This window comes from Microtus ochrogaster, chromosome 5 (genome assembly GCF_000317375.1).
Source record: "Microtus ochrogaster isolate Prairie Vole_2 chromosome 5, MicOch1.0, whole genome shotgun sequence".
In the NCBI taxonomy this organism is placed as follows: Eukaryota; Metazoa; Chordata; class Mammalia; order Rodentia; family Cricetidae; genus Microtus; species Microtus ochrogaster.
Window position 1 is genome coordinate 88,397,183 of NC_022012.1, and position 12,763 is coordinate 88,409,945.

The following is a 12,763-nucleotide window of genomic DNA, read 5'->3' on the forward strand; positions in this document are numbered from 1 at the left end:
ACAGGTCTGCTGTGGGTACTCGCAGCCGCTGGCAGTTCAAGAAGGCAGTGACCGTGTCTTGTGCAGAGGACAATCTTCCCCCAAAAAACAATGTCACCATATTTTAGTGTCCCCCTCAAATTCCTTTGTGCCCATGAGCCCTACATATGGATATTTGAAACACAAAAGTCTTGTCTCAATCTCTCGGGGATAGCCTTAAGTAAAGCTATTTTCTTGCACTAGTGCCTGCCCCCTAGGTTTTGGGTGGACCAGTGAGTAATATGTAGCATAGATGCTGGGGACAGGTTTTTCTCAGACTGGCTGGGGAGTGGTCACCTGGGAATTTTGTTGAAAGAGTGAATGGTTGGAAGGTTTTGGGTGGTGCCTGCGGATTTGAGTGACCGTGCTCACGTGACCACAGACTCTGCTGAGCAGTGGGCCGTACTCAGAATGAGGTTCGAAGCCTTCCTCATGTACAGCCTCAAGACTTTCTGAAAGTTGATTTGGTTTTCAGAACTAAGCTGAAGGTGGGATTTGTCAAAGCTGATTTGGCTGGTCGCAACATTCAGAGATGGCGTCTTCTTGCTTGCCTGGCGGACTCGATGCTTGATGTCAATATCACGAGAGCCAATATGTGCAGCCAGCCTTTTCTTTCCCACCCACCAGTTCCCAGATAACCAACACAAAGCTTGCTATTAATTCTAAATGCTAGGCTCACAGCTCAGGCTAGCTAACTCTTGCATTTTAAATTAACCCATATTTCTTACCTAGGTCTACTCTGTGGTTCACGGCCTGTCACCTCATCTTCTACATGTCCTGCTTCCTCTGAGTCAGGACCACGACTCCTCAGACTCCGCCCTTCTTCCCAGCATTTTCTTTGCCCCCAAAATCCAGCATATCTATCGACCAATCAGCGTTTTATTAACAATTAGAGCAATACATATTTACAAAGATTATTCCACAGAAAATACATGTTCCCACCAAACTTGGAAGCAAAAGGCTCAAACAATCAGTGAACACTTTATTGCTGCCATCTTTTTTAGTCAGGAGGCCTGATGGGTCTCCTTGGTGTGAGATTTCAAGGAGAATAAAAGTCTAGCGGCTGGAGAGATGGCTCAAGGAGAGTGATTAAGAACACTGGCTTCCCTTGCTGTGGACACAGGTTCAATTCCCAGCACCCACATGACATCTCAAAGTCACCTGCAACTCTGTTTCCAGGTGATCTAACACTCTGGCCTCCCCAGGCACTGCTTTGATTTTTGTAGACATACACACTTGCGAGTAAGACACTCACACACAGAAAATACAAATAAACAAATTTAAAAAGGGTAAAAGGCTGGTGGTATTTAACACAGAGGCAAGGGAGCCTCATGAATGACTATACTGGCAGTTGTCCCTTTGGGGGATCTGAGGGACCACAACAGAGGCTATAAACAGTGCTGTGTACCATTTCCAGCCTAGCTCACGGTGGCCTGATGAGACACATGGCCTTTATATTTCCTATCAATGGAAACATCTGTGCAACTGGAAGACAGTTATCAAGCCAATCAGTTATTGTCACAGTTAGTGGTCCCTGGTGGCCTTTCCTAAGCCCTTCCCTAGGGCCTTACTTTCCCAGAACACGTTGGGGACATCTGGTCAATTTAATACAAACTCTTACTGGAATTCATAGCCACAGCTCATAGACGTCCTTTCTAGAGAAACGAGGCTGCTCTGTCGGCTGTCCTCTGGGCATTGTGTATCTCCTAGTGGCTCCTTTAATTCTTTTTCAGCCTGCTTTGTCTCAAGAGAAAGCAACTCATCTCAACCACAAAGTGGGACACAGATCCAGCACGGGAAACAAGAGAAGGCCAGAACTGTGAGGATTGCCTGGGCAAAGGTGACTGGAGAATTCAAGGGAGTTATTGTCCTGGTTTCAGTCCCTCATGCTACTCAAACATTGACCAAAGCAACTTGGGAAGGAATGGATTTATTGGCTTATATGATCTGATCACAGATCATCACTGAGGAAAATCAGGACAGGATGTGAAACAGAAGCAGAGGCAGGAACTATAAAGGAACAATCATAACTACTTACTGGCTTGCTTGCTCTTACGACTTGCTAATCTTAGAAAGCCACCAGCCTGGTGGTGACATCATGCGTAGTGAACTGAGCCCCCCCACATCAATTATTAATCAAGAAAATGCTCCCTACGTAGCCTCAGGCCAATCTGTTGGAGGCAATTCCTCAGCTGAGATCCCCTCCTCCCAGATATGTCAAGATGGCCGATGATTTGACAAAACATTCCCTCCCACCACGCAGTCCCTCCTCCTCTTCATCCTTCCCCTGTCAGGTGTCAGAACCCTCGAGAAACAGACTCCATCACCACAGCCTCAGTCTGTATCATCCTGCTTACTCCATGTGGGCCCAGAAGCCTCAGTATGCCACCCTCTCATTCAGCCAATGGTATCGCTCAGGGTCTCCTGAGAGCTATACTTCTGACTTCTTTCCTTCCTGGGACATTAGGTTCCCTTTTTGCTCTGGCCTCTCTCCTCATTGCATCTATGATCCAACCCAAATGACTGCTGTCCCTGGAGCACAGCTCTCAGAATTATCCATGTGCTTATACCACTTCCTTTACATGAACTGCCCCACCTCTCCCCATCTACCTACAGACAGGTGGTGCACACCTGAAATCTCAACTTCACTTTACCAAGCTCAAGAAGATCTGTCGTTCTCGTGAGGCCATGGTGCACACATGGGCATCATGTGTGTGTCCCTAGGCATTTTTTTGTAAATTGATCTGAGGATAAAAGGATCTCATTGCACATGTCAATTACTGGTTAATGTTGCAATGCAGAACTGATAAAATTTGCCTTCCTATACAAGAAAATGGAATATGATCTTATCTCTCAGAGGGCAGAACAGAAGAGTTAACCAAGACAAAATAAATAAAACACAGCAATACAATTAAAATACATGGCAATCCACTCATATCTAGAAATGCATTCTCCCAAATAACGAAGAATAATAATGATCAGTTTCCATAATATATGGAAAAAAAATCCATGAAGACATTAATTTATAGCAACAGTACTGAAGTGAACTTTCAACAATATTGCATCTGCCAATTTAAGTAAGTTAGATATAATTATTTTGTTTAATAAATATTGAATGAACATCCAGAATGGCACAAAATATCACACTGTTGAAAAACATAAAGGTCAGTGCTCTTGTGAAATTTAAATGAGCTAATTAAGATATTTAATAGCTGTGCTGATGCGTTTGAATGGAAACGAGAATGCTCATAAAAGGCTGGTAGATATGTCAGTTGGCAGAGAGTGTATGGAAGGAAAAATGCCTGGAACAATTTTACTTCCACAGGTTTTGAGACCTAGGCATGCCATTTTTGTTGCTGGCATTATTTCTGGGTTAATTTTTGTGTGTTGAGACAGGGTTTCATGGAACCCAGGCTGAGCTTGAATTCTCTATACATCCAAGCCTGACTTTGAATTCTTGATCCTCCAGCCTCCACCTTCTAAGAGCTGGACTTGCAGCCAGACACCATCCTGCTCTGGTGGAAATAAAGCCATTTAACTTAGTGATTGTACCTCTAAACAAGGGAAATAGCCAAAAATGAAAAAAAAAATAATGTGGGGGTTTATCGCTCTGGTTTTTAAAAAGGTGTGTGTGTTGTATTGTGTTGTGTTGTGTTGTGTTGTGTTGTGTACAAGCATGTAGGTACCTGCAGAAACCAGAAGAAGGTGTTGGACCCCTTGGAACTAGAATTAAAGTCCTCTGGAAGAGCAGTCTGTGCTCTTAATCACTAAGCCTCCTCTACAGCCTGTTAAATGACAATTTTGACATCAATATCCAATTGTTGCTAATATATGGAAATGCAGTTGATTCTCTATCTTCTCTCCTTCCCTCCTTTACTCCTCTGAGTTCACTTACCATTTCTCATGGCATTTCTATGGGTTTTATTCAGGTTTCTACATAGGTAGTCATGATGGCTTGCAACATAAAGACTATTTTAATTATTTTTTTCTAATCTAGGTTTCATTCATTTGTCCTATTATCCCTCTTCCTTGTTCTCCTTTTCCCTCATTCTACTGGCTCAAACTTGCACTACAGTAAATAGACTAGGCGAGAACCAACGTCTTCCCTGGCTCCTACTCTTAGAGGGAAAACAGTCACTATTCACTGTCATGAATGATGCTACTTATGAGTTTCTTCATAGACATCCTTTATCAAGTTGAAGGATGCCTTTTGAGTTATGAGTCAGCTCTAGGTATTTCTCAATAATGGATTTTGTTTGTTTCTCCAAGCATGTCTTGCTCTCCTGAAATGAACATGTGTTTTTCTTTTACCCTTGAAATTATGTGTCAAATCACTCTTGCTTTTCTGAGCTTAACCACACTTAGTCATCATATATTAGTAAATACTCACCAAGAATGTTTGCTCTTGCTTCTGGTAAAAAGTGTGTGGGTCTCCAAGATCAGTAATGTGCTCAGAGGATGTACAGATCGCATTGAAAATCTTTGTACTCATGGTTATGGGCCATTAAAAAAGAGTTAAAAAGCAAGTTAAGAGCAAGCATAGATCTCACGATGTCTAGGCCAGTTACCAGCTCCCCATGGCCCTCTCACAGTGACGTCCTCCAAAGCACCATTGTCCCAATGACACAACTGGGATACAACATGTCACAATACTCAGAATGTAGCTAGCTAGAGAAGCTCAAGGAGCCATGGTGATGTTCGGAGACACCGCTGGAGGTCCCCCACATCGTGTGGTCCACAGTGCCAATCTTAGTCCCCAGCCTCTCCAAAGAGTGAACTGCCACCTCACCAAAAGCCTTTAAGCCAAGTCACAAGATCACATCATCTGTCATGGACACAGCCCCACAGACACAGACACATTTTATCAGGCAGGGTATTCTGAGAATATAGCGACTGCCCTCCTCCAAGGAACAGAGAACAAAGTCTGCCTTCCCTCTGGGCAAGGGTAGATTCTTTTCTATCCAGCCACCATATATGACACTTTGTCCTTTCTGTGATGAATGCTTATCAGCAATCACTAAGATATATCTGTATATTTTTCTTTGTACGGATATTTCTTAGCTTGGGTATTGGCATATGATTGCTGGCCTTATAACAAGAGGCACTTCCAACACACTCAAGTTTCTGGAGGAAGTATGGTGTGGTTGCTATTATTTACTTCTGCACTTAGATGTTGAAAGAATTTATGCAATTTTCTTTCTGAGAAGCTTTTAAAGCTCAAATTCAATTTTTAAAACAGATTTAGGGCTATTATCCAAATTATCTAGTTCTTAAATGGGTTTTGGGTAATTTGCATCTTCTGTGGGATTTGTTCACTTCATCAAATGTTGAATATATTGTCATCAAGTTGTTTATAATACTGCTTTATTACTGTGTATTAATTTGAGTGCTTTCCATTCTACAGAATCTATATGGAAATTTGTTTGCCTCATTCAAGAGATTAGTGAGTTGTACATGCTGTCATTTTTCCTAATCAAACTCTGGCTAAAATGCTATCAATCTTATGTTCCCCATTGATTAACTGGATTTATTCTAGTATTTTTCTGTCTCCTGATTTTATTACCTCCCTCTTCTGTTTCCCTTGGATCAAATTCATTTTACAATGCTGGTTTCTTTGGGTAGAAGATGAAGTAATTGATTTGAGAGATGATTTTTTGCAGATAGAGCTGCAGGGGCCAATAAGTTTCTTTCTAGAGTGGCCTTCGTGCTAGCCTCCAAATCTTCGATTGTTTTGTTTTCATTATATTCAATGCAAAATATTTTTCAACTCTGCTTTTGATTTTTTTCACTTGATCAATCTGGAAATTTTCTGTTTCATTTTAAAATAGTTGAGGCTTTCCCAGAACCCTTGTATTATTAATTTGTAATTCAATTAGGCTTAATTGGAGGGTATACTGTGTATGGCTGGGCCAGTTCTGAATTTACGGAGACTGTTTTCATTTATTGAGCCTGGAATATAGTCTGTTATGGTAAATACTTAATGTGCACTTGGCACTAAGCATGTCCTGTGGTTTGGGGCGGACTGATTTAGAAATGCCAAGCACGTCATGACGGGAGGTGGCTTGGTTAAAGTCTGCTGTACCGCTTTGCTGTTTATTGTTTTATCATTTATTGGGAGGACATTTTTGCATTTCCCAAGGATAATTGTGAATTCAGTAGTTTCCCCTTCTTATAATCCATAACCTTTCTCAGTTGTGGGTTAGCAATTTTGTCACTAGTTTGATGAACATCTAATATTTTATATTCTTTCCATCAGCTGATGCTTTTTCCGTTATGACTCTGCTAATCTATAACCTTTTGATTATATTTATATTTTGATTATATTTGAGGATGTCATGCATGCCTATGATGTGCCTTGAACATATTCACTTCCAACAATTTGTGTGTCAGCATTTATATGTTATAAACATATATGTTGTTATAAACATTATTGAATTGATTGAGAAGATTACTGTTTCCTTTCCATTTTTAACCAAATAAGAATCCGTGTCAGTTCAGAATTCATCCTGGGGTTTATGGATAGGAAGAGTCTACCATGAGGTAAAAGAGCTACTAGGAAGTTGTATAAATGAAGATTGACAGAAGTTTTGAGCCATCCCAAATCCGAGGGATCACAACAAATCCATCTGCAAGCATGGCCACTATGGCATCCACATGGGAAACTCCTTTTAAGATGTCTGAGTAGATTTCCACCCCTTTCACCAGAAGATAAAGCTCCTTTTTCAATGCCTGTTATGTTTAAGTTAAACATGAGTGCCTCTAATTGATACACTAACTGGATCAGGCAGACAAGAGTACTAAGGAATGCAGCTTCTAGTGTTTATGCCTTGGTGGAATACAGGAGAACTTGGAAGAGTGTGAGGCTTTTAGGAACCAACAAATGGTAACCCTCCCCAGATCCAAACTCGCGTGCCAAGTGCAATGGGTGTTTACTGGAGCAAGATCAGACACTCAAACTTACCCATCTGCTCATCACTTGGGAGCTCATCCATTCAACCATCCATCCGTATGTTTGCTTGTTCCACAAACACTGAATTACAAGCCCGTGCTTGGAGAGTACTAGCACATACAGGCAAAGCATCAGATACTGCATTCAAACTGAAGAACAACAAGAAGACCTCAAGATGCTCTGCATGTAAAGGAGCTTGCAACCAAGTCTGAGGATCTGATTTCCATCCTTGGCATTCCCACAGTGGGAGGAAAGAACCACCTCTCACCAGCTGTCTTCTGATCTCCACGTGTATGCACTTCCCCAAATAAATAGATTTAAAAGCCTTTTAAAACACTCCATAACTCAAGATGGCAATTCAATGAAGATGGTGCTATCTGCTGTATCTAAAGATGTACACAGATAATACTTATTTAAGGAAAAGCTAAAAGGTGGAGCCAGCATAGCAGATCTCTAACCTTACCACTAGAAGACAAAAACCAATGGAGGGTGGAGGCAGGACGGTCAGGAATTCACCACCCACCCTCAGCTGTATCATGAGCCTGGCATCAGTCTGGGATGCATAAGATAGCATTTCACTGCTGATTTTGGTCAGCCCCCAGTCAAAATCTCCACACTGAAGTGGAGTTTAGCTATTTAGAATACACAGCATGGGTCTCTATCCTCCAACTGTCTACATGTTAAGGAAGTACAAAGGCTTGATTGGTATGCCTGTGGGTATCACTCATGGCTTATCTTTGCATCTCTAGTATCTAGCACAGTGGTAGATTCGTGTTTCATTTTCAGTGAATATTCTAGAACAATACATGACAATTAAAGCTCTTAATAAGATCTAACAGAGACTTTTTTTTTGTTAGAGAGCGCATGATCCACACATAACAGGCTAATCAGTCAGTGGTGTTATAACATGCTGAACTTCATGGTATAATAAGAACGTGGGAGGCAATCCCATTCTGCAGGCAAGTTCTCCATCCATGAACCTTGGAGAAAGAAAGCTCCTGAGGGGCAGAGAGAGCGGGAATGGACCTTGAAGGACAAAGGAGAATTTATCCAATGATGGAAGTGAAGGACACAGCAGGCTGCCGAAACAGACTGTAAATGTAGACAGCTCTCAGAGTCAGACAAGTATGTGCGGGGGGGGGAGGGGAAGGGAGCTAGACTGTAGGACTGGGGTAGAGGAGCGAGGAAATGAAGCTGGGCAGAAAATTTGAACCAAATCACAAAGTTTTATTTGCCATACTAAAGAGGGTTGGATTTTGTCCTTTGTCACTGGTTTTAAGCAGAGAAATGACACGGCCCAGTCTGTATTTCTAAAATGTTGGTTATCCTATCCAAACCTGGATTTCTAAGGAAACAGTTGGCTAGGAGGCTGTTGCAAGGCAACCGTGCAATGATGGTAGGAATGCGAAGAGGGGGCTGGTGGTGGTGGTGAAATTGATTCAGGCTGCCAGGGTGGGAAGCAGGATCAGGCACTACTATGGGCACCATACAGAACGGGGAGGAAGGCTGCAGAGTCAGTACACACTTCCAGCACCTTCTCCTTGTTGTCTGTTTGTTTTGGAGGCAGCGCACACCATCCAGGCTACCCTTGAATGTTTGTTCATTATTTATTTATTTATTTTTAAAGTAGAAGCAGATGCTGGTCTTTGAACTTGGAACACTTATTAATTTTCATTCCCGAGTGTCCCTTGACTCCCGTCCATGCCATTTATGAGCCTGCAGGATTCCTGGATTCTCACCCCTGAGGGGAATGCTCGCTCACTGTCCTCTCCACAAAAGACCTCATTTTCATTAAGTTACTACCCTTGTGGAAGTCCTGAGATGAGACCAGGATAGAGAAGAAGGTGGAGAGGGGTTCTTCCTTGGCTCTTTGTTGTCCCAAGTGAGCAATTAGCTCTTTTAGAGACTTCCAAGGCACAAGTCTTCCAGAACCATGGTTCTCACTAGAATTTTTCCATGTGAAAAAAAATGTAAAGTTTGGGATATATATATTCCTGAAACAACATAGGGACAAATGAACAAACTTCTGTGACAGGTGACGAAGGGCCAGCAAAGAGTGGCTCTTTAATAGGATTTTGGAAGCACTCGTCACAGCTTTTGTCAACAGGACACAAATCTAGACACACCTGGGTAGAGAGCATCTCTTCCCGAGAGTTCATCTCTTCATCACAGCGCCTCTGTCACAATGAGTTGTGAGTATGACTGAAGAGCTTTTTCTCAATTACTACTTGATGTCAGAGGGCCCAGCCCACCAGGGTACATGAGCCCTAGGCGGGTGGACCTGGACTGTATAGAAGAGACGGCTGAGCACAGGGAAGCCAGGCAGCAAGCATTGCTCCAGGCTTCAGTTCCTGCCTCTACTTTCTGCCTCCGTGATGGAAGTGTAAGCTGAAACAAACCCTTTCCTCCCCAAGCTGCTCCTGGCTGTGGTGTTTGTGACAACAACAGAAAGCAAACTAGAACAGCATCACCATGACTGTTTAAAAATTAATACAAACAGAAACAGACATTATTAATTGCCTTTCTACTTCTAAATGCTGCAAATTTAAATATGTAAACTTTAAATAGCTCTGGGACACACTCCCTTAACAGCCTGATTTCCCCCATCTCCTTAATTAGAAGATTACCCTGTTCTTTAAGGACTTTTGAGTCCTGAAACTATCTCATTCTGTTATGTTTTCCTCCAGGGCAGAATTTCATAGAAAGTGAGAACCAACTGTCACTTCTTGCTCATCCAGAAGTAAGACGCTCCAATAATTTCAGAGAGACATCTTCTCTTTCTCCAGTACGAGAGACAGTTGTTTAAATATGGCCTCCTAGCATCCTGCTACTTTTGCTGCTGTTTTTGTTTATTTTTATTTTGGAAACAAGTTGTTTTTTTCTCCTTGGAAAACTTCGTGCTGAGTAGTGATTATCAACACATCAGCCAACAGGTGGCGCTGCAGGTCCGTGCCAATGTAACTACCAGAGCCTCTGGTTTTGTATAGTAAAGGAAAACCAACCTCTCCTCCACAGGAAATCACTGGGTCTCCTGGAACAGCCAAACAGGCTTCCAATAAATATAAACCTGGAGAATTTATAGCACGTCTTAGCTGCTTGCACACAATTCTGTGCTAGAGAAAGGACTACCAGAAAAGTTTGACACTTACAGCTGTTTGGATATATGGGAGAGGGGCAACGCGTGGTACTAAAAGTCAACATTCCAGCCTGGGATCACATAGCATGATTTACAGACATCACGGTGGAGACCAGGATGGGTGTTAAAAGCACTCCAACTGTTTGGGTCTCAGTGTTCAGCAGACAGATCTGCAATGCTCATCTTGAACTTGCTACACAGCCCCCATAACCTTGTATGCCTGATCCTCCGGCCGCCAGTTCCCAAGCGCTGGGATTGAAGGCATACTGCTCCATGCCTGGTTCTATGTGGTTCCGGAGCTCCAACCCAGAGCTTCAGATGTATTAAACAGCTACTCTGTCAGCTGAGCTATGTCACCAGCCTGCAGAACTGCCATGTGTCATCAGCGAAGCCTAGCATCCTACTCCACAGCATTCTTGATGGCAGCTGAACAAGCTGCTGTTGTTGCAGGAGGAGAAAGCAAGACCCAGAAATGCTGGGGCTGTTGAAGAGTAAGCCACACAGCATAGAGGTCTAGCTTAAACTCGCTGTCTCCGCAGAGCTTTATTGCACACAGAGTAAGTTCCCAACTCGGGCCAGTCCCCACGCCTTAGTTCTAGCATTTAGATAAATAAATAACAAACTGAGAAACCTTATGATTCACCTTTCATAGTCACAAAGGTGGGTGACAGGGATGGGAAGCTAGTTCCTGGTGAGGGGCGAGGATCAGATAGTAAAACACAGCCCAGCACTGGTGTGTGTGTGTGTGTGTGTGTGTGTTTGTGTGTGTATGGTGTATATGTTTGTGTGTATGTATGTGTGTGTGGTATATGTGTTTGTGTGTGTACATGTGTGTGTGGTTTGTATATGTGTGCATGTCTATGTGGTATCTATGTTTGTGTAAATGTGTAGTAGATTGTGTATGTGTGTGTATGTCTGTGGTGTGTGTGTGCATGTGTGTGTGTATGTGTATGTGTGTGTTGTGCATGTGGAGGTTAGAGACCCAGGAACTGTCCTGTCCACCTTTGTGTGTGTTGTGCATGTGGAGGTTAGAGACCCAGGAACTGTCCTGTCCACCTTGTGACTTTTATTTGTTTGTTGGTTTGTTTGCCTGTTTATTGACTGGCAAGCCTCAGAGGTCTGCTTGTCTCTGTCTCCTCAGTCCTGGGGTTATGGGCGAGTACCACCAGGAACGGTCATTGTTATGTGGGATGTGGGGATCAAACTCAGTTCCTCACACTTACAAGGCAAGCACCTTCCTGACAGAGCTATCTCTCCAGCAGGTCAGACATCTCTCTATAACATATCCTTTGCTTCCTGGACAAGTTGCCCCACACAGACAACTAGTCTAGAGTTCCTTTGCTCAAGAACAGCCACGGAGGAAGCGGCTGTAAGCCTTAAGCCCACAGAAGAGCGAAGGGAAAGGCAGTGTTGCGGTGGGGGAAGAGTGGTCAGGGCCCTCTCTGCCCTGCTGGCTGCAAGGCCTCTCTGAGAGGAGTATTTTATATTTCTGTGGCCCTGACTTCTGAAAGGACTCCTTCAAACTGCCCCTTGACCAGATGTGCTCTCCAGCCAACGCTGGTGCCCTAGAGAGGGACACAAAGGCCATCCCTGGTGGCTGAGCTACTCCTCCAACCAATTCAGGTCAGATTTTTCACGTTTTCTGCTAATGAAAATATAAGATCCATACAGGTTAAATTAATTGTCCAAAGTCACAACTTAATAAAGAACCAGTATGTCTCTGTAAGTGATTCATACCACTGTACATGGTAGAACCAGGTCCCACTTTCAAACTTGCTCAATTCCTTGCTAGGGTTTTGTGTTTGTTGTTGTTGTTGTTGGTGGTGGTGGTGGTGTGTATGTGTTCCCCGGGGCCTGAAATTCTAGAAGAATATGACATTTAAAGTGCTATGATCAGGTATCTTAGACTAACTTGTAACCCCTTTCGATGTATCATCTTATTAATATATTCCCTTTGGGCTAAATCTGATGGAGAAATCCATCACTCTTGAAACACACAAAGGTCTACAGTGTGTAGCCCCATTGTGCCAGCACAAAGTCTCCTTTCAAATCAGACATCTGGGCCTGTGAAACCCGAGAGGGGAGTCCAGCTTCAAAGATCAGGGAGCCTGGCAAGGCAGACACTTGAAATACAATTTCCTGCCTTTGCGGCTCCTTAGAGAATCCCTTTTCCTTTGTTCCTGAACTTGGGAGTGAAAAACCAGAGCAGCCCCATTTTCCGTCACCCCCGTTTTATGCACCTGGGGAAAGTATCTCACAGGTGTGTATTGTAAATGTTTATATTGCCTAAGAGAATGGAGACGGTTATACAACTTAGATGTGAATTTGTACCAGGTGATTCGGTTTCATGGCTTTCCCTGCTTCCTTCCCAGACGGTAGGAGCCAAGAGAGTGAACTGCTCAGTGCCCCAAGAAGCCTGCAGCCATAGCCTAGTATACAGGAGTGGATTTTTCTCCTGTGGATTCATGCTGAGCTGTGCGAATGACTGGCACTGGCCCTGGCTCCAGGCCAGATGGTGTCAGCGCTGGCATTTGTAGCTGCCCATCTCACCTTCAAGTCTGAGAAAATTCGGGCATATAGTACAGAAATGTTTAAATTTAAAACAAAAAGATAGGAATCAAATGACTTATATGTCTGTTATTTGTAACAATCAAAAGATG